The sequence below is a fragment of the Candoia aspera genome, chromosome 6 (assembly GCF_035149785.1).
Source record: "Candoia aspera isolate rCanAsp1 chromosome 6, rCanAsp1.hap2, whole genome shotgun sequence".
In the NCBI taxonomy this organism is placed as follows: Eukaryota; Metazoa; Chordata; class Lepidosauria; order Squamata; family Boidae; genus Candoia; species Candoia aspera.
The window spans coordinates 1,708,117-1,728,543 of record NC_086158.1 but is presented as its reverse complement, the minus strand read 5'-3'; the positions used below and the strand labels follow the sequence as shown (position 1 = coordinate 1,728,543).

At 50.7% G+C, this 20,427-nt stretch overlaps 1 protein-coding gene across 1 annotated transcript in view; it reads right to left on the bottom strand.

Annotated features, from left to right (window-relative positions):
* P3H2 (prolyl 3-hydroxylase 2) overlaps window positions 1–19,515 on the bottom strand; it is an 80,088-nt gene extending 60,573 nt beyond the window's left edge. The window contains exon 1 of the mRNA XM_063306237.1: window positions 19,175–19,515. The gene's annotated coding sequence lies outside the window, so the exon portion shown is untranslated. The remainder of the gene's footprint in view (window positions 1–19,174) is intronic.
* Between the last annotated feature and the right edge of the window lie 912 nt (window positions 19,516–20,427).

The window sequence follows — 20,427 nt, the reverse complement described above, 5'->3', positions numbered from 1 at the left end:
ACAGTCTTTTATTGGGGGGGGGGACAGGAGGAGGAGGGAATCACTTCCTCCGATTTCTCTGCCTTTTAAAGAGAGTTGGGTTAAAAAGTTCTGGCTCAGATAAGTGACCCCGAGTCAATTCCAACCCTATCCCACTTGGAAAAGCACAACTCAGTTCTCTGGACCAACTTCCATGCCATGCGGTCTCTGGGCAAACACGGGAACCGCTCGGATTGAGCAGAGCCAGCCTCCAGAGCGGTGGACCGTGTGCCCAGCAGCGCTTTCAAGCCCCGGGCTCAGCGCATAGTAGACTAAGCACACGCCTCTGAGCCTCTGCCAGGGGAATTGGCTTCACCGCTGCCCGGGCACAGGTCTTGCAGTGACCGGAGCCGGGCTGCGTGAGAGGGCCGGAAAGTGCGCCTGCTCTCTCGCAGGCTCCTTGATTTTTGCAGTCTAGATACGGCACCCTCTAAGCTGTGGGGCACCTTTGGGTCCAGCAGGCCTGGGCACAAATTGCCGAGGGTACACCGATCAGGTCTGGCCCTGGAAAGCCCAAAGCACAACGGGTCACCGCTTCCCCACACCCTGCCCGTGTCAAGGCCACTTCCTCTCCCAGCTGCGGTGCCTGGCAGAAGCCGGATTCTCTTTCCAAGGTGGAAGGGGCTGCGGCCAACGGTTCCCTCCCTTTTTATTTCAGGCTCTGCTCGTCCCTTGCAGAAGGACCACCGCTTGGCCTCACCCCCGTCTGCCACGGAAAAAGCCCTCGGGAGACAGAGGAGCCGCTCGGCCCCATGGGAATCCTTTGGGGGGCTTCAGGAATTCAGACATGCAGGGACCCCGAGAACACGACCTCAGTGGGGAGTAAAAGCTTCTGAAACCCTCTTCCAAAGAAGCGATTGTGGCACTAATGGGGTAAATCTGGGCTATGGATCTGCTGAGGTTTTAAAAAATCAGCCTTTTTTTCCAATCATTTCATCTTAACACACCGCTATGCTCCTTCTGCAGACAAACAGCCTTGCCACTGCTTTGGGGCATCCGCAGGGTGTGGTAAAAAAAGTCAAGATGGCAGCCACAATGGTGCACTTGAAGCCCCACCTGTGGGCGTACTGGCACGGCTCCATCTTGGCCACACCCTGCAGAGGCCCCTGCTCGAAAGGATCTGAAAGCCTGGCCACCATGGCTGCTGTCGAAAAGCCCTAAGCTGGGTCAGGCTTGATTGGTGTTTGGATGGGAGACCACCAGGAAAACAGCTAGGTCAGGAAGGAGGCCAGGGCAAGTCCCTTCTGCACAGCTGCCAAGCAAACCAAGTGGGCACGCCTGAGCCTCACCAGTGGTCAAGCCCAACTTGAGGAAGCTTCTGCCTTTGGAAAAGGGATTGTCGCATTCAAAGCCATGGCCACGTTCAGTGGCCGGGAGTTCTCTTACGGAATTGCAGCAAGCACGCTCTACAGGCCTTTGTCCCCCTGCTCCTACGGCCCCCCGTCGAATATTCAGTGTTAGGAAGGAAGAAGAAAAAGCTTATTTTGAGCAATAAAAACCACAGAGAGTTCAGGGCAGACTTCCTGGAACTGAAAACGGAGAAGACCCTGGAGGGTAAATTTGAGACCAGTGGGAGGGGGAGGGGGGGAGGAGGACACACACACACACACACACACACACACCCCATCTCCATCTGATGTGTGTCTTGTAGGGAGAAATCTCAGCTGTTTCCCTCCCATCCCCCTCCCTGGGGTTTCACAAGACCAAGCGAGTGCGCCTGCCCCAAATGCGCCCTTCCCAGCCCCCCCACCCTGGGGCCAGGGTGCCTGCTGGCAAAGGAGGGGACTGTTCCATGACAGCACAAAGCAGCAGCCCTACCTCCACCCCTCGCCCGGGGCCCTGGCAAGGAGAAGGGTCTCCCCCCTAGGAGGCGGATCTGCTTCTGCTTTTCAAAAGAATCCACCCCCGTCTTTGCAGCGGGGGAAGAAGACCTCAAGGGCAGCCCTACCGGGGAGAAGCCGAAATGGGCCGATTTATCCACCCCTAATTCCCACCCACCCCTCCACCCACCCCAACCTCAGGGTCCCCTTCGGAGAGGGGGCTTGCCACGGGGGAGGAGAACGGCTGGGACCCCCCTGCACCGTGCAACCTCTATTCCGCCATTTCACCCGCCCCCAGTAACAGCCAACGCTCCTGCCAAGGCCAGCCCAAAGCTATTCACCTTTTCAGAGCAGGGATTACTACTATTTTTTTAAGAAGGGAAACTTGACTGCAGAGTTCACAGCTCAGCCTCTCTCCTCAGTCAAACCAAGCTCGGGGTCAGTTCCCGTAAGACCTACAGCGATTAAACGTGAAGCAGGGTCCCCAAAGAAATCAAAAACTGATTAAGCGTCCAGTGTTGTGCAAATGCATCCACCCAGGCTGTACCTGACCCAGCTGTAAAAAGCGACATCATGGCAAGCTTAGAAAGATGATCCATCTTGCTCACGGTGATGTGTAAAATTGCAAGAGGAATGTTTAGAAAACAGAGAACGTAGTCAAAGGTGGCAAGGACGAACCATCTTGGCTGCCCAGGAAACTGCACGCACGCAGGGGCCGGGAGTCCAGCTACTTGTGGATGTTTTGGAAAATACATCTGTCCCTGAGGAGCATTTTGAACCCTGGCAGTCAAGCCTTGATGGTCCGGCTAGAAGTCAGGGGTCCTCATTTGCTCCCAAGGGGACCTCAAGGGACAACGACTTTTCTGGGCACGTTCTCATTTTGCCATCATCACAGCTCACTGCAGCCACAGGTAGTCCTTGCTTAACAACCATTCATTTAGCGAGGGTTCGGATTTATGACAGTGCTGAAAAAACTGACTTGCAACTGGTCCTCACACTTACGACTGTAGCAGCATCCCCGCAGTCAGGTGAGCACAATTTGGGCACTTGGTAACCGGTTTGCATTTACGATTGTCACAGCATCACGTGGTCACGTGATCACCATTTTTGACCTTCCCAGTCAGCTTCTGACAAGCAAAATCAATGGGGAACTGCATGATTCGCTTAAAGACCATGTGGTTCACTTAATGCCCATGGTGATTCACTTAACAACAGTCTCAAAAAGGTCATAAAATTGGGTTGGATTCGCTTAAGGACCACTTCACTTAGCAACCAAAATTCCAGTCCCATTCCACCATCTCTCTCTCTTGAGAAAGAACCAGATGATGCGGATTCTGGGCCCATTGGATGCTCTGCCAAAAATGGATAAAGAGGGAGAGATGTGGGGGCTGCACATACCCACAGTTCCGTCTCCATCTTGAGAACAGGTTTCTAGTCCCTACCCTTTCAGGGCTCAAGGCCCCCACCAACTAACTGACAGCAAGATTTTTGCTTCAAGCTAGCAGCTCCAACAATACCACCAGTCATATCAATACATTTTCCATATGTTGCTTCCCACGGGAGGACTTGGTTTGGAAGTTACTGTCTTAAAAAGAGAACAGGCTCTAAACCTGTGCAAGACAGTTTGAAATTCCTGAAGACGACAAGCTACAAAAACACAGAGATGCCTGTTAATTCCTGGCTCTCGTTAATGCCATTGGTGTAACTCAGTCTTATACATCCAACTCAGGATGTGTGGACTTCAACATGCTGGCTGGGGAATTCTGGGAGTTGAAGTCCACCCATCTTAAAGTTGCTGAGGTTGAGAAACACTGGTGTAACTTAACATATGTTTGGAGTAGCCTGGGAGTAAATCTCTGCACTTACAAACCAGGAGCCAGACGAAATTGCCATTTGGGATGGAGTTTTAGTGTAAGCTTTCTCAAAAGCCAGGACTCTTCAAAGACCTTTGCAAAGCATTTTTGTAACTCATCCAGGACAGAAGAGTTCTGGAAATAGCCATGGAAAAAAAAAAGTGTGTTGATTAAAATAGCAGGGGTCCAGAGTTTTCAAAACAAGTCCACATATAAATTCACTCTCTGGGACAAGTTATTTTCTAGTGTTATGTTTTGCAGAGGAATCAAAGCTTGTGAAGAAACAGTGTCCCTCAAGACAGGTCATTCATTAGCCAATTCTAAAGAATTTCAGTCTGCAGATATCTAATTGCCAGGCCCTAGACCAACATGGGCAGAATTGGTATTTTTCTCTTTTCTCTGCCCTGCCCTTTGGCACAAAGATTGCCCGGTGACCCACAAACGAAATCAAACACGGCGCAAACAGAATTACAGTACAATTCAAAGTCACCCGTTGCCCCAACCTCCAGGAATTAGCCTGCTAGATATATGGGAAAGCAGGTAAAAACCTAACAGATGATCATCTGTTTGGATCTGGGCACCTCTACTTGGCGAGGTGTTTCCAGTGCTAATGTGACCCAGCCAGGATGGATCAGGGACCCTTTCCTCTGGGACCCTGAGGCAAAAGGCTTCCGCCTTGGATTTTTAAATATTTTTAAATTTTTAAAATAGGAGGAAGGAGGAGTATTAGGTATGTTCACCGCCTGTCCTAACAGCCAGGAACCACGCCGAGACGAGGAGTAGGTCTCTAGTGCTTTATTACTGCTACAGTAGACAGAAAATCCCAACAAACTGAAGAAGCGTGGAAAAAACCCAGACAGACAAACCCCAAAGGTTAAGGCGGGTCTGATCTGTGTCTCTCTGAATGGCCGCTTAATTCCTCAGTGCTACGCATGCGTTTTCCCCCCTGGATAGGGGCCCCCTCCTGCTCACCATCAGTACTCATGACATCGCCTTATTTATAAAAATAATAAAGGTGGGATAGAAAATAAAGTAAAATAAAATAATATATATTTTTTTTCCAAATGTGCCAACTCTGAGCAAGCAGCAGCTTTCACAACTCATCAACCCCTCCTGGTTGCAACCTCTGATGTCTCCACCCTGCGGGGGCTTGTCTTGGAGAGGGCAGTGGTGGCAAAGGTCACAATACCAGCTGAAAGGCTACTCAGGACAGAGAGAGCTTTGGAGGGGAACAAATCTGCTTCTAGTCTGTATGGCAGGGTTTCTCAACCCTGGGAACTTTAAGAGGTGTGGACTTCAACTCCCAGAATTCCCCAGCCAGCTTGCATTAAACACAGTACATACAGAATCCCTGAATATAAAAAGCTGAGCAGGTCATTAAGAAGGATTCCTCCTGGCATGCTGGATGGATGGATGGATTTTTCAATACAAAAGAATACAGAGAAAAAGAAAACATAGACTCCCGCCCTTCTATCTATTGAGTAATTGCCATCTTACTTTTTCCCCTCCCTCGTTAACCCTTTTTAATCCCCTGATCCATAAATTGTCAACTCAGTCTCTTCTTCTTTCTGCAAAAAGTCCCTATAAGGCTTCCAGTCTTTCAAAAAAAGTCTTTCTTGTTTTTTCCCTCACCAAACTGGTCGGCTTCGCCCTTTCCACGATCTCTACCGATTTTATAATCCAGCCTTCTACTGTGAGCCTTCCACCACATGGGCAGATGGATCTATTTACGTCGGCCGACAGACCCATCCCCAGCTGCCGCCTGGGGGGTGACAGATCAGAGGCGGCGCAATTCAGCTAAGATGCAAATCCATCCCAAACGAAGGAGACGGTACGTGGAGTAACTAAGGGAGCGTCACGTCCTCCATCGTGATAAATGGCATATTTCCACGTTTCTATGTGTTCAACTGCCAGGTTCTGCCTTCCAGGAGCAATGCCTGGGCCTGCTCAGCAACCAGCCCATCCCTCCAAACCCGTCCCGGTCAAAAGCCAACTTGGAATCAGCTCAAACGCCAACTTCTCATCCCCGCTTCCCCACCTGCCAGCAACCTCTTCCTGCCCATCTGGTCCTGACTCTGTCCCACCAAGAAGGCCCCTCAGGGCTCACAAAGGCTTTCCACAGACAGGGAACCACAAGCTTTCCAACCAGCTGACGGGGATGTTCAGCTTCATCTGCAGCTGCCAGTTGGGTGCCCAGCACGACGGGAGAAGAGGTCCATGGTTGCCCAGTTCTGAATCCTGAAGCCTGGTCAGAAAGGAAGCTAGAACAAGATAGTCTATCCCAGTGTTTCTCAACCTCGGCCACTTGAAGACGTGTGGACTTCAACTCCGAGAATTCGTGGCTGGCTGGGGGATTCCGGGAGTTGAAGTCCACACGTCTTCAAGTGGCCGAGGTTGAGAAACACTGGGCTATCCCAAGCTTCAAAAAGGGAATGTTATATTGAAAAGGTTGCATTGTTGGAATTGTGTTCACACCCGGCCAAGTGTAAATAGAAGGCAGAACTGATTTGGGTGACAGAATCCAGCTCTGGAAGAGCCCCGTGTGCTGGAACAACAGAGAGCATCTCTCTTCTGTGATGTCCTTCCAGATACCTCAAAAGTGCAAACCTGTCTCGCCCCCCATCTTCTCTTCTCAAGACTAAACACGCCCAGCTCCTGCATTCTCTTCTCCTAGCAGTTCGTTCCTTGTTGCTCTTTTCCGAACCTGTTCCAATTTCTCAAAGTCCTTCTTAAAACCTGGCGTGAGGGGGTCTGGCACACAGGATTCTTCCATGCCTACGGCTAGGTGGTTTGTACTTGGCATCAAATGCTAACTCAAAGAAGCAAAACGAAGCCTTGAGCAAAGAGGCCGGGGTCAAGCAGGTGTTCCACACTCAAATGCAGAATCGTGCCGCGTGGAAACTCAGGCCCCCGTTGTCCCGCCGTCTATCAAACACAAAGCCGTCTTTGTTCCCAAGCCCAGCCTGGTCGCCACCTCTGCTTTGCAGGCAAACTATTTTGTGCAAAGCGTTCTTTGTTCAGTCCGGTCACTAAGGGGCAAATCTGAGGATCCAGAACAAGCTTTGTGGCCTTGGCGGAAGTGCCCACCACCACCTCCCGATTGGCAACTCTGCATGCCACCTCTGGAGCTCCCAAGGGGGCAAGAGCTGCTGCTTCCAGGTTGAGCATCGCAAAGGCAAAGCATCACAAGAGCAGCAGTCTACCTGGGAGCCAGCTGTTGCTCCTAACTGCAGCAATAACCCCAGTCCGATTCGAGAAGTCCTGGCGCTGCTTGGCTGAAGACCAGGCACTTCTAGGTGGAAAGCCACTGATGGGTTCATGCAAATGCTGGAACATGAATGCTCTGAATGCCCTTTATTTTTAACCTCTGTTTGGCAACCTGAACACTAACTTTTGTCAGAACTGATGTCAGAGCAATGGAAAACAGGAGTTTTGCACTTTTATTGACAAAAGGTAGAACTTACGGAGGTAAAACTCTCCTTGGCATTTTCACTTCCTATCAGGGAAAAAAAAATGTCTCTCATCATCAAGCGTCTCCTCAGCAGAAGTGCCTGAACACTGGAAATAAAGAACCCAGGAACTTCTGATGAATGATTTATCATTAAAACTAAACTAAACTAAGAAGTCATTATGGAAGAATTCCAGCAACAGCTGAGTATCAAATGCAAGTCCTATTTATAAGGATCGGATTTCTTGCTTCCTTTTCCCCCACCCACTTTGTGTAAAAGACTAGAAAACGTTATCTTTTTTTATTTTTGTTTAGCATTTTTAACATACACAATCAGCAAAACAAACTTTAACATTAAATACAAAAATTAATAGAAACTAAAACAAACAAACAAAAAGAACAAAAAGTAGAAACAACCCAAAGACAGAAAAGAAAAAGGGGGGAAAAAATGGGAAAAAATTCTACCTTATATATTATACAGGTATTCCTCACTTAACATCCACAATAGGGACTGGAAAAGTGGTTGTTATGCGTTGCAGTTATTGAGCGAGTCACAATGTGACCAGGCCGGATTTTACGACCATTTTTACCGTCGTAACTTCAGACTATTGTTAAACGAATGGTCGTTAAGTGAGCACTACTTGTATTTATCAATAGTCACTAGTTCACTAATAAATACACAATGGTAATATAATCAGTACAAAATATTATTATAAATTATGACAAAATCTCTGCCATAGAAACACAAATTGCTTCATTATTTGATGAGTAGAAAATATGGCCTTTTCCAAAACGGACTACCCGTTTCCCTTAACATCTGGAATAATACCATATTTCCAACTTCTCAGTATGATTCTTCCAGCCACCCCTTGCTCAGTACACCCCTAATTCCTGACCAACAGACAATTCCAAAGCTTTGGGGTTGAGTTCAAACTAGAAACGACGCTTGCTCGGGCAGGGAATGAGAGCTTCCCTCCCTCCTGATGCAGCATCAGGTTGTTTCCTTCTGGCCCTGTGAGAACCAGCTGTCATACCACGAGAACAGGGTCTTTCAGACAGCTGTGAGAAGCCAAGGAACAGCCAGGCCAGAGGGGGACAGAGGTGGTGGCTATGGCGGGAGCGGAAAATTCAGCACAAAGAGCTTGGCCAGCAATGCCCCTTTTTAATGCGCACACCCTAAGCTGGTGGTCTGATGAGCGATTTTTTTCAAACTTGTTTTGACAATTCCATTTATTCTTTTACTGGCAGGTTTAGGCCTGGCTGCTTCTCTTCTTCTGGGTTCCTTTTCCCTTAGACTTGAGCCTTGCTTCCAGTGAGGTTTCAATACTTTCGCCAGGTTCAGTTACAGAAAACGTGCATTTTTTTCCTCTCTGCATCACAACCATTGGGGGGGGGGCTTCTCGTGGTTATGTTTTATGGGGTATTGTAGGCCACCCAGAGTCTTTTGGAATGGGGCAGCTATAAATCACCATCATCCAAAGTGCCGTCCACAGCTGGAAAACTGGCAAGCCATTTAACTCAATAGCCTCAAGCCCCAAATGGACCCGAGTGAGGGAGAGAGAGCCATCCGGCTTCTCTGAAGATTTGGCGGATGCTGCAAAAATTCACAAGCAAAATTCTGCCATGAAGATGTGCAGAAAGAATTTCAGAAGCCATGAAGAAGCTGATGGGATCTGCAGCTCTCCCATCATGCGCACACCGGGAGGGGGAGGAGGAGGAAACATCTGCTTTCTTCTCCCTGTGGTCCAAGGCCACACTGGGTCACGTGGGACAGAAAAAACAGGCCGTTCAATCCTATCCAGAATCATCTTGCCAACCAGGCAGAACAGCAGGTTACTGCATGAGGAAGCAGAGGTTATTTTAACTGCTGTCCACTGCAGATGACCAGAGCCAGATGACCTTGGCTGTCCTCAAGAACCTAAGTGTGTGGCCTGGTTAGTTCTTAGATGGAAAACCAGGGTAGATAAGGTCTGGGGACAGCTCTGAGAAAACGTATCTGTCTGCCTGTCTATTTACCATCTATCTATCTATCTATCTATCTATCTATCTATCTATCTATCTATCTATCTATCTATCTATCTATCTATCTATCTATCTATCATCTATCCACCTATCTGTCTAGCCCATCCATCCATCCATCCATCCATCCATCCATCTTCTCTCTCTCTTTCTCTCTCTTTCCATCCAATTACTTGCCAGGGAGATTAAAGACTGAGTTGGGTTTTAAAAAGGAGGCATAGCACAGAAATGCCCCTTCATTGCCTTCTCTGTGCACTCACAGTCATCTCTCACCATGACTGCAAAAAAACAAAGTTTTTGATTTTATAAATGAAATGTTTAAAAGTCCTCTGACTGTGGCTGAAAACCCTCCCTGTAGGGCGAATGGTTTCATTAACTCCAGGCAGCTCCACTCTGCGCAGTAATTGGGGGGTGAAACTATAGCTAATTTGCTGCGGCTCCCAGATGGCTTGAGATGGAGCAGAAAGGGCCGAGAGACGGGAGAAGGAATTTTCCAAACCCCAATGGAGCAGCATATAATTTAAGGAATTCAGATGTCTGGGTATTTGGAAGGCAAAGATGACATATGGTTATTTGCTAATAACCCTTTTTAGCATTTCAGGGGCAATTTTGTGCTGGAAAGAAGAAGCCTGACACTCAGTGCCTGGATTTTTGAGATCCCCGCAGAGCAGATGCGTCCAGCGAGGGACTAAGATTCTCCAGGTTTTATTTCTGTCCCGCAATTAATTTTAACTCTTCACAACACGGTGCTATTTATCCCAGTTACAGTTGGGCTAAGCTGGGGAACAGCCAGGAATTCCTTTCTCTTTCATTCTTCTATTGCCTGTGTATAATCATTGAAGAACAATTGCCAGGGAATTACATAAATTCTGCAACAGACCCACAATTACTTGTTTTCTGCAGCAGAGCGAGCAGCCCTACGAATCAGAACAACAGGTCAAGAACCAGAGGAAAAGTCTCATGTCAACCTGCAATTTTAAAAGCCTCGAGAAAGTACCGGGCTGAATCCTCATGAAATACCAGGAGACACTGGAGTTCTGAACATCCCATCTAGTGATCTGCTTGCAAATTTCACGGCAATTTGCCATGACTGGCCTTCCGTCATAATACTGGCGGGCTCTGTGCACACAGCACGCTTATAACCGAATTAACCAACTTCCTAACTGGCTAAGTGAATGGGCTGCATTCACGCAACAAATTAAACAAGCCAAGTTCTATCCCAAGCTGGTTGGGCAGATGCAGCCACAAGGTCTTTACTTGCCCTGGCGAAGTGAGTTGTGTGAACACAGGTAATTAATGCAGGCTACCATCTTTGCCCTCCCATCCCTCCTTTACAGGAGACACAAACAGGTCTTCTGCCCAACACACCCAAAGTGCTATACCGTGGTTTGTACTGATACTGAATAAAACACAATTGGTTGGGCTCACACAACCCTTGCAGGGGCCTAAACCAAACAAATCACTCGGTGGTGCAGCAGAATAATGCCAGTGTATTCGACCACCCGTTAAGGTGAAACTGGGTTGGGCCGGATGTCCATTCGGGATCCCATTCAGTTCTGCAGTTCTGGATTGCCTTTGGGATCTGCCGAACAGGCTAATGTGCTAATCCAGGCTGCAACTACATTTGATCCTGCTCAGCCTTTCTGGGATCAGCCAAGGTTAGCAGGTGCTGACCCTGCCAAGGGAATGCTTAAACAGTGTGCAGGAGGTGTCTGTACCCACAGAATCATGCAGGCAGTGGTTTCACTGCACAGAAGCGGAAGTTGGACTTTGAAGAAGCAGGATAGGAGGAAACTGACCCTTCTGAACTTTGGTGTTGGAGAAGATTCCTGAGAAGACTGTGGACAGCCAGGAAAACAAAGCCTTAGATCATTGAACAAAGCAACCCAGAATTCTCACTCAAGGCACAGACCAGGCTCAAATTATCCTATAGAAGAGAATCTCTGGAGCTCAGGGTTGAACTGTGGAGTCCTTGCACTCTCGAGCTTGATTGTTTGCTTGCAGATGTTTCATTACCCAACTGGGGAACATCTGACTCCACAGCTCAAATTACCTGACTTCAGACACATTCTGCAAAGGCCCAGCTCTCTGGGAAGGCTCCAATGCTGGGAGAGGTGGAAGGAAAGAGAAGAAGAGGACCACCAGCAGCAACATGGATGGACTCAGTTGTGGTGGTGATGGGGGCACAGTTGGAAGACCTGAAGGACCAAGTTAGGGACAGATACCCTGGAGAAGGTCTAACTATATGGTCACTAGCAGTTGACCCCAACTTGATGGCACATAATCAACTGATCAATCAATCAGTCAATCGGTGCAAAGACCCAGCTCCTCTGAGAAGTCCATAATGCAGGGAGAGGTGGAAGGAAAGAGAAGAGGAGGACGGCCAGAGGCAAGGGGGATGGACTGAATTACAGTGGTGATGGGTAAACCATTGGAAGACCAGGTTAGACACAGATCATCATGGAGAAAATCTATGAGGTCACTAAGAGTTGACACTGACTTGCTGGCACTTAGTCAGTCAGTCAGTCAGTCAGTCAGTCAGTGTTGGGAAGTGGTTGGATTAATAACATCCTGGTCAGGCCTGGAGGCACTGGGTAAGAGAAACTCAAGCAGGATGAATGCAAAGAACGGCTCCTCTGAGGAGGGACCTTTCAACTTTCCCATGAAAAATCCCAGCTTGCTGTCCTTGGCCGAGCGCCTGCTGACTCCAGGGAGGCTGCGCTAGTCATCCCTGCTTGGCTAATCAGACCTTGGGAGAAAGAGCTGGGGACTCCCCCGGATGGGGATCTGATGTGCTGGAGAAAGCCTTCTTGGCCTTTCTGGGACGTGCGAAGGGACGCACCCAGTTTCACTCAAGGCGACAGATGGGCCAGAACAGTTCCTGGGCCCGGGTGCAACCTGGGCCAGCTGCAGCCGAAAGGGCTGCAGAAACTGTGAGAGGGCAGAGACGGCGTCAGGGGGAAGAAAAGGGAGGCAGCAAAAAATAAGGTGCCTTTGCAAATTAAAGGGCTGGGGAGAAAGCTTTCAGGGAGACGGGTTCTCCCCATCTCCTTGACAACTTTCTCCCCAGCCCTTTAATTTGCAAAGGCACCAAGCAGTCTGCACCCTGGATATGTGCACACAGTTTATCTCACTTCCTGCCAGGCCCACATGCTCTTCCAAAGGGACTCCAGGACATAAAACCCACTGAAATTCTGGGCTCCCATCCTTGCACAGGGCTTGCAGGGGATGGAAATTCGCCATGCGTTGAGATTAAAGGGCAGAATGTTGTTTTTTCCTATTCTGAGCAGTTCTTACAAAATAAGTTATTTATCCTTTGCAGCTATTTTACATCATTAAAACAATGGCTTGTCATCGTTCCATCAACCCACCATCAGCCCACCATCAGCCCACCTCCCCACCACAAAACCACCATCCGACAAGCCTAACGATGCAATCCTGCTTGGAAGGAAGCTCCATTTCATTCAGTGAATTTATGTCTGAATAAAGGGCCGGGTTTTCCCAACGTGCTCAATCTATTTACTGAATGAACCCATATTCTGGGTTTAAACAAGACCCTGGGCCACCACCTCACCCAATGGGCTGGCTTCACGTAACCATCTGAACCAGAGAAATACTAACCCCAAGTGAATTTAGTATGTTGTGTGGACGCAGCTGCTGGGTTTCCAAGTCCCGTGATGAAGCATGTGCTGAGAACACAGCCAATGGCTGTGGGGTTGGGTGGCGGGCTAAGGACCCTGGTTCAGGAACAGAAAGTCTCAAGTGTTTCCAACATCCCCAAACCAAGAAACACGGATGGTGGGTTTACATAATCTGCTAACCCCAAATTAACAAAACGTAATCCCTGTTCTGCCCTCAAGCACCTGTTAGCCTGCCTGGCACTCAGCCCCTCTAATCCATCCTGCCCGGCCCAGGCTTCCAGGTGAGGATCTACCGATGTCCCTGAAGTCTTCCAACGGGTCTGAAAATTCCTGCCCTGGGCTGGGGGTGGGCTGGAAGACCTCCAAGGTCCCCTCCAGCCCTTTGGTCCTCTGCTTTAACCTGCTACAGAACAGACTTACTTTGGACTGTAAGAACGCTCTAGGGGGGTAGAACTTTGACGGCCTTTGTCTAGCGAGGTTCCAGATTTACCTTCTGACAAGGTCAGAATAACTCCAGGGTTCACTTAACAAAAGGGACTCGGGCAACGGCTTAACATGGCGGCATAACGTGGTTCAGCAATAACTAAACCTGGTCGCTTGAGAGTGAAGACGAGGGCTGGGCTCCCACAGAGGAACCCGCGTCAGCTTTGTGCTGCTGGGCATCCTGGGCAGAGCCAGCCTGTTTTGCTTTCCACGTCAGCGCGATCTCCAGCCGAGGGGTGGGAGGGGGGCTGTCCTGGAAGCCACCGGCCAACCGAGAGCCACGCCAAAAGCAGGAGGTGCGTTCCAGGCACCGCGTGGCCTCTGCAAAAGGCAAACCGTTTCGGAAGGGTGCTTTTCCGTTGCGTTTTCCCGGGCGGAGAAAGCTGCAGAGCCCACCCCACCCAGCTGGCATTAGAGGAGGAGAGCTGCGCTAGTGGCAGCTGCAGCTCACGGAAGGCCTTGCCTCTGAAGGAGGTGGCTTGGTCGGACAAGGAGCTTCCAGGCCCAGAGGTTTTTCCCCACCCCGGTGGGAGAAGCCTTCAGGACGCTTGCCCTAACCTGCTGCCCTTAAAAGAAGCTGAGCCCGCGGGGTGCTGGGGCGAACAGAACTGCTGCAGCCCTTTCTCTGCCAAAGGGCTGCCAGCAGGGAAGGGCGGCATCTGCAAGGTGGGAGGAGGAGAGGGGCTGGTCCTGCCCCGTGCAAGGACATGCTGTGGCTTTTATGCCCGTTCAGGCTGGCCCATCCTGCGATTCTCAGATAGACTGCCCCTGCCCCAAGAGCTTCAGTGCGGGGCTGACGATGAGCACCCCTCTGGGTCAGGGGCAGTGAAGCTCTTGGGGCAGGGGCAGCCTATCTGAGAATCTCAGGAGTTGAAGCTAATGCCCGTCCAGAGCTTTCTCAGGGCCTAAGCCGCGTGCCCATCACCAGCTCAGCAGGCTGTGTTCTGGGTTCCCCAAATAGACTGAAGTGCAAACCAAGCCACACCACAGGCTAAGCCCCAAACAAACCAAGATTGACACCCCCCCCTTAGCATACTGAGTGGATGCCACGGCTACCTCTGAGCTGAGTTTGGTACTTTTCAATCCTTTAAACGTCCTTGTTTTCACTGGACTTTGTTTGCATTTTGTTTCAACTGTTATCCTCCTTCTGTGGCCTAGAGGTGGATTCCAGATGTTGCAAATGCCCACAGGTTTTTTCCTGAAGTGGCCAAGAACGGGTGGCATAGTGGCCAGCCAAAATTTAGCCAACAGAGTGGGGGGGGGGTGTTCAAAGACCCTGTTTTTGAAGGGAGGAAATCCCCCCACCACTGCTGCCCAGGAGAAGCCACAACAACGTCTTGGAGCTGCAAGTCATGACATCATCACGTGGTGCCTCACGAGGTCATTGCTCCACACGTCATGACACACACATCACTTCCTCCCCCCCCTCCGATACATATGCTCAAGACTTTTAAAGAGGTCTGAAAAAGTTGCACTGATACATTCCTTACGAACTGACTCATCGCTGTGCAGCGTGGAACAGCCCATCCCCTCCTCTCCATGTCTGGAGGGCCACCTCTCGAGTATGGTTCAACTGGTTTTCCTGCATATCACAGAAGGCTGGACTAGATGACCTCTGAGGTCCCTTCCAGCTCTATAAATCTAAGGTTCTGCAATGCCAGTTAAAAGGCAAACTTTAGAGGCCAGATACAAATGTTACCCACCTGGTCCTGGATGCAGAACTAACCCCTTTGCACATGCTAAACCACAAACTCCCACCAAGGTTAACCCTATGCAGATTCAGTCTGTTGTGCACCGCCTGTAATTGACCTGGCTAGCACACTGCTTCCTGTAATGCTGATGCTGCCCGATTCCAACCACTTCCACAAGAACAGGGCTGTATGGAGGGTAACGTATGGGATTAGGAGTCCCGGGTTCAAATCTACCCACTTAAGTACAGTGAGCAAATTCTGGGAAATTCCTCTTTTTCAGCCAGGCCTCCTTCAAAGGGCTTTAGTGAGGGGGACGGAGCTGGGAGAGGAAAAGCAGGCTATACATCCAGTACATATTTTAGAGAAAGTATGTTCACTCTATTCACACTTCCCGAACTTGGATGGAAACCATATATAGTTTGATCCATACCAAAAGACATCCTGCTGCGCTCCTATTATTTTTATTGATTGATTATTGATTGATTTGGTTTCTACAGCCACCCATCTCAGCAAGCGACTCTGGGCGGCCTACAGTCATAAAAAACATAAAACACTTAAAGCAATACAAATTAGATATATATGGTTGCTGAGGAAACAATTGCCATCGATGTTAATATAGCCAAGAAATGGGGCCCTTCACGCACTCGGGGCCCCAGGCCCAGGCACAATGCCGGGTCTTCAAGGCCTTCGGAAAAGCCAGCCGGGTCGGGGCCATCCTGATCTCAGGAGGGGGGATGTTCCAGAGCGCAGGCGCTGTGGCAGAGAAGGCACGTCTCCTGGTCCCCACCAGCCGACATTCCTTGGCTGACGGGACCCGGAGCACACCCACCCCTCCGGACCGGATTGGATGGGTAGAGACAGCTGGGGGAAGATGGTCCCTCAGGTAACCCGGCCCCAAGCCACGAAGGGCTTTAAAGCGGACAACCAGCACCTTGAACTGCACCCGGAAGCACACCGGCAACCAATGCAGCTCACATAGAAGGGGTGTTACCTGTGTCGAGTACCCGACACCATTTACTACCCGGGCAGCCGCATTCTGCACCAGCTGAAGCTTCCGAATGCTCTTCAAGGGCAGCCCCAAGTAGAGCATGTTGCAGTAATCCAGATGGCGTAACCTGTAAGCAATCCTATGGTTTAGTCTGGTGGCAATGCATCATGCACCATATTGCATGAGCAGGACCCCCTTCCCGTCTTCCAGGCACTGACTGGGAACACCGAACTGGATTCTGCGCCAGCCCCTGGAACCAGGTGGCAAGGCCAGCAAAGGCACAGCGATGGGGACCTCAGGCTGCAGCTCTTCCCAGGTTGAAGATGGACACTCACAGGGGACGGAGGAATTAAGGCACAACAGGCGCAAAAAGGCATGGCCGAAAACAGGAAAACGGGAACTGGAGCAAAATGCCATGTGACAGATTTGCCTGCCCCAAGCAAAAGCTAGAAAAACAAAAGGGAGCATTAGGAAGCCCTTGTCTTTCCAGAAACCAAGGAATTTGCCTGGACGGAAAGGTTTCCCAGACCTCATTAAGCTGGAACCGCTGCTTTTTGAAAGACAAACATCTAAATGGAAAACAGTCTTTTCATCACACAGCTGCTATTAAAAGAAATTCTATCTTGGGGCCAAACAGTTGGCCTTCTCTTGCAAAGGCATCAGGGATGACATAATGAAAATAATAATTTCACAATTGCACGCACAGTACCGGCTGCACCTCCAGCAATTCTGCAAATCATGCATCAGCCCCATAACACTTACAACAACCTTGCAAGGTAGGAAAACAGTGTTCCCGGTCAGAGGTCTAAGGAGCTCAGTTGGGGTCTGCCCGACGAGTTCCCAGTCAGGAAAGATTTACATCACATTCTCCACAGCTGTAGGGGTTACACTCACATTGCCTGTCTGTCTGCAGCTAACCTTGGTTAACCTGGTCAACCTAAGTACACAGACTTCCGGGAGAGAAATGGCAGACTGAAGACGGCTCCGCAAAAAGCAGAGCCAGCGACCGCAGCGAAGAATGGAGAGCTGGTGAGTAGACCAACTCTTCGAACCTCTCCGGACGCAGACAGGACTTGGGATTGCCCACAAGTGCTACAGACAGTTGCTCCTCATGAGGAGACCACAAGACAGTGGTCTCTGGCGGGTTTACAGCTCTGGGAGATGAGGGAATACCTATCTTGCTCAAACCGCAGTCAGCGCCTTTGAAAGGACACTAAGTTTGCATACTTCCTTTTCTAATCACTTTCTGAAATTGCTCATTAACTTCTTTTCAGCTATTAGGAATCTTTGGATCGACAAGTTTTACAGTACCAGGTGAGTTTCCTTCAATCCTTATCAAAAGAAAGTTTTAATTACACGTGCAAGGACTTACAATTTTTTTTTTCCTTTTAGAATAAACAGCAAAAGGGTGATTAGATTTTTGATTTTGGAAAGTTATAAATGAACTAAGGGTCCAGATGGTTTTGAAATAAGATTTGGGAATTAATTATAAGAATCCTTCCCTTGGAAAAATGCTTTTGTTTTGAATTATTTTTTTAAAAGCCTAATAAGTTAAGACTTTAGAAATTGGACACTAGCGGGAACCAGAAGGAACTAAAGATTACAATTAGAGGAGAAGAACCCTCAAACTCGACTTACAATCACAGAATGAAACAAAATATTTTAACGTTGGACATATTGAAGGCTATTTTTCAACAATGGACCCAGAAGTTAATTTTAAGAGTGTCTGCTTCTATAGATAGGCTATGTTTAAAAGATGTTATGGAACAAGTTCTACCTGACAAAATTAAGACTGAGTTGAAAGTGGATTTAAAAATGACAGGCTACAAGAATGACACAGAAAAAGATGTTACACTGGACATACAAAAGAAACCAGCTGATGTCTTAATAATTAAAAAGGGCATACAAATAACAAACCGAGAGAGTGACCTGGATAACAAGATTTAGAGGCTTGTTAAAGTTTTGAAGAATTTTGTGAGAAGGGACAAAGAAAAAATGAAAACAAATCAAGTTCTATGACATTATTCGAAGGGACTAAAGATCAAGATTGTTAGAAGTAAAAGGGAGGAATATAAAGTTGGTTTATATGATCAAGGTTAAAATAAATAAGTTATCTTTCTTTTCCTTTATTTCTTTTTTTTTGCACCTACTTCTTTTATTCCTTTAGGTTTTTTTCAGTTTGTATTAGTTTTTACTGTCATAATTATACTTCTTAAAACAATAACTACAAAAAGAAGGAACTATAAACGACATAGACTCTGTGGCACAATGCTGTGTGTGCTGGTTTGTATTCAGCTGTGGGATGGGGACAGGATTTTTGGTTCCTGTGCTTACTCAAAGCAGGCTTGTTTTCCTAGATCCCTCTTTGTGTATCTTGAGCGTAAGAGCACACAGGTGAAGTAACCAATGGGCTTGAGCAGTGGTTTTCAACCTTGGTGACTTTGAGTTAGGTGGACTTCAACTCCCAGAATTCCCCAGCCAGTCATGCTAGCTGAGGAATTCTGGGAGTTGAAGTCCACCCAACTCAAAGTCACCAAGGTTGAAAAACATTGGCCTACAGCTTTGGCTAATTTCAAGGCTGCTAATCTTGATCATACCCTGGCTGCCTCAAAAGCTAGTAAGGATCAAGCCAGGTTAGCCCTTGGATGGGAGGCCACCAGGAATTCCCAGGGTGGGAATTTGGGGTCCATGAGGAAGTGGAGAAAACACCCCAGAGGTGGCAGCAGGGGCAGACCATGTGGATGGAGGCATGAGTTTGAGCCAAGGGTGTTATAGCTGCCCCTCCAGGTGGCTAAGGGGGGCCTGGGAAATACCCAGAGAGGGTGCAGAGGCATATCCAAACCTTGCAAGGGCTGCGGGGGAGGAAGAGAGACTGGAGGGCAGCAAGCAGCCCTGGGGCAGGAGGGCTCCCCAGCTGGGAAGGGGGCACCTGGGCCACACCTGGGGGCACCGCGCAGGGATCAGGTGAGCCTTGCATGGGGAGGGAAGCGGGCGGGGCAGTGGGAGCAAGACACCTCCCTTCAGCCCCCCGCTCCTGCTGGACCCACCCTGGGAGCTCCCCAAAGACACCGGGGCGGAGTGGGGGGGCCTCTCCCCACCGAGTCGGGCCCCGTGGGCGGGCTGCCTTTCCTCAGCCCCGGCTGCATGCCCACCCTTCCGCCGAGCCTCGCACCGCCCGCGCAGCAGCAACGCCGGCGGCCGCGCGCACCTTACCTGGATGTAGCCGCGCTGCAGGTAGCTGTAGGGCAGGCGGCGCTGGAAGTCGGCGCGCACCTCCTCGCTGGCGGCGGCCCGGGCGGCGGCGGCCAGGCAGGAGCGCAGGCAGCGCGCCCGGCGGAGCACGGCGGCGGCGAAGGGCAGCTCCGCGCGGCCCGGGGCCAGCGGCGCCTCGCGGCGGCAGCGCAGCCCGCAGCCCACGCGCGTCTCCCGCAGGCGCCGCTCGGCGCTCAGCGCCCGCTCCAGCCAGCGCACGGCGCCCGCGAAGTCCGCCCGCGAGTGCGCCTCCACCCCGGCCGCGTACAGCGCCTCGAAGGGCGGCTCCGGCCGCGCCGGCGGCGGCAGCAGCAGCAGCAGCAGCAGCAGCCCGAGCCGCGGCGCGGCGGCCATCCCGGGGGCGGCGGGCAGGTGCCGGCGGCGGGGCAGGCGGGGAGCGGGCGCGGCGGCGAGCGGGCGTCCTTCCCCGAGCGGCTCCCGCGAGTCTCGCCGCGCCCGGCGGAACCGGCGGCCCTTCGAGGGCGGCGCGCCTCGGCGCCCTCCGCCCGCCCCTCGCCGCCCGCGCCCGCCCTCCTCGCTTCCCCGGCTCGCGGGGGGGGGGGCGCCGGAGCGCCGCTGGGGAGGAGGCGGAGCCGCGGAGGCCGCCGGCCAGCCCGGCTCCTGTCCTCGGCGCGGCGCGGCGGGCGGGCGGGCGGCGGCGCCCGGCGTCGCGGAGCGCTGCAGCGTCCTTCCCCCCCCACCCCCCACCCCCCACCCCCCACCCCCCCTCGCCGGCCTTCTGAGCCTCGCCCCCCGCCTGCACCGGCGGGCGGCGGGCACTTCTGCGCCGAGGGTCGCGGCCGGCTGCGGAATCGCCGCGAGACTGAAGCGAGGAGAGAGCGAGGAAGCGCGCCGGCTGCGGAGCACAACCCGCCCGCTTTGACAACCCCGCTCCACGAGCCCACTTTGATCCCCAGAGCTAACCAGGGTCGGGTGTCGACAGTCCCTGGAGGGGAGACCACCGGGAGATCCCCGGGCTGTAGGCTAGACTAGGAAGAAAACCAACCAAACCCCATACGGAGCGGCAAGCTGGGTTTTCCCCTTGAATTGCTCAACCTTAATCCCCAAAATCTCATGAAAGCTTAAATGATGACTGACTGATTTACTTACCCCATTTCTAGGGTACCCAACTCCCAGGCAACTGCGGGCAGCTTCACAGACTTAAAACACAATAACACATAAAATAACATGGAGGGAAACCAGGGAAAGACATG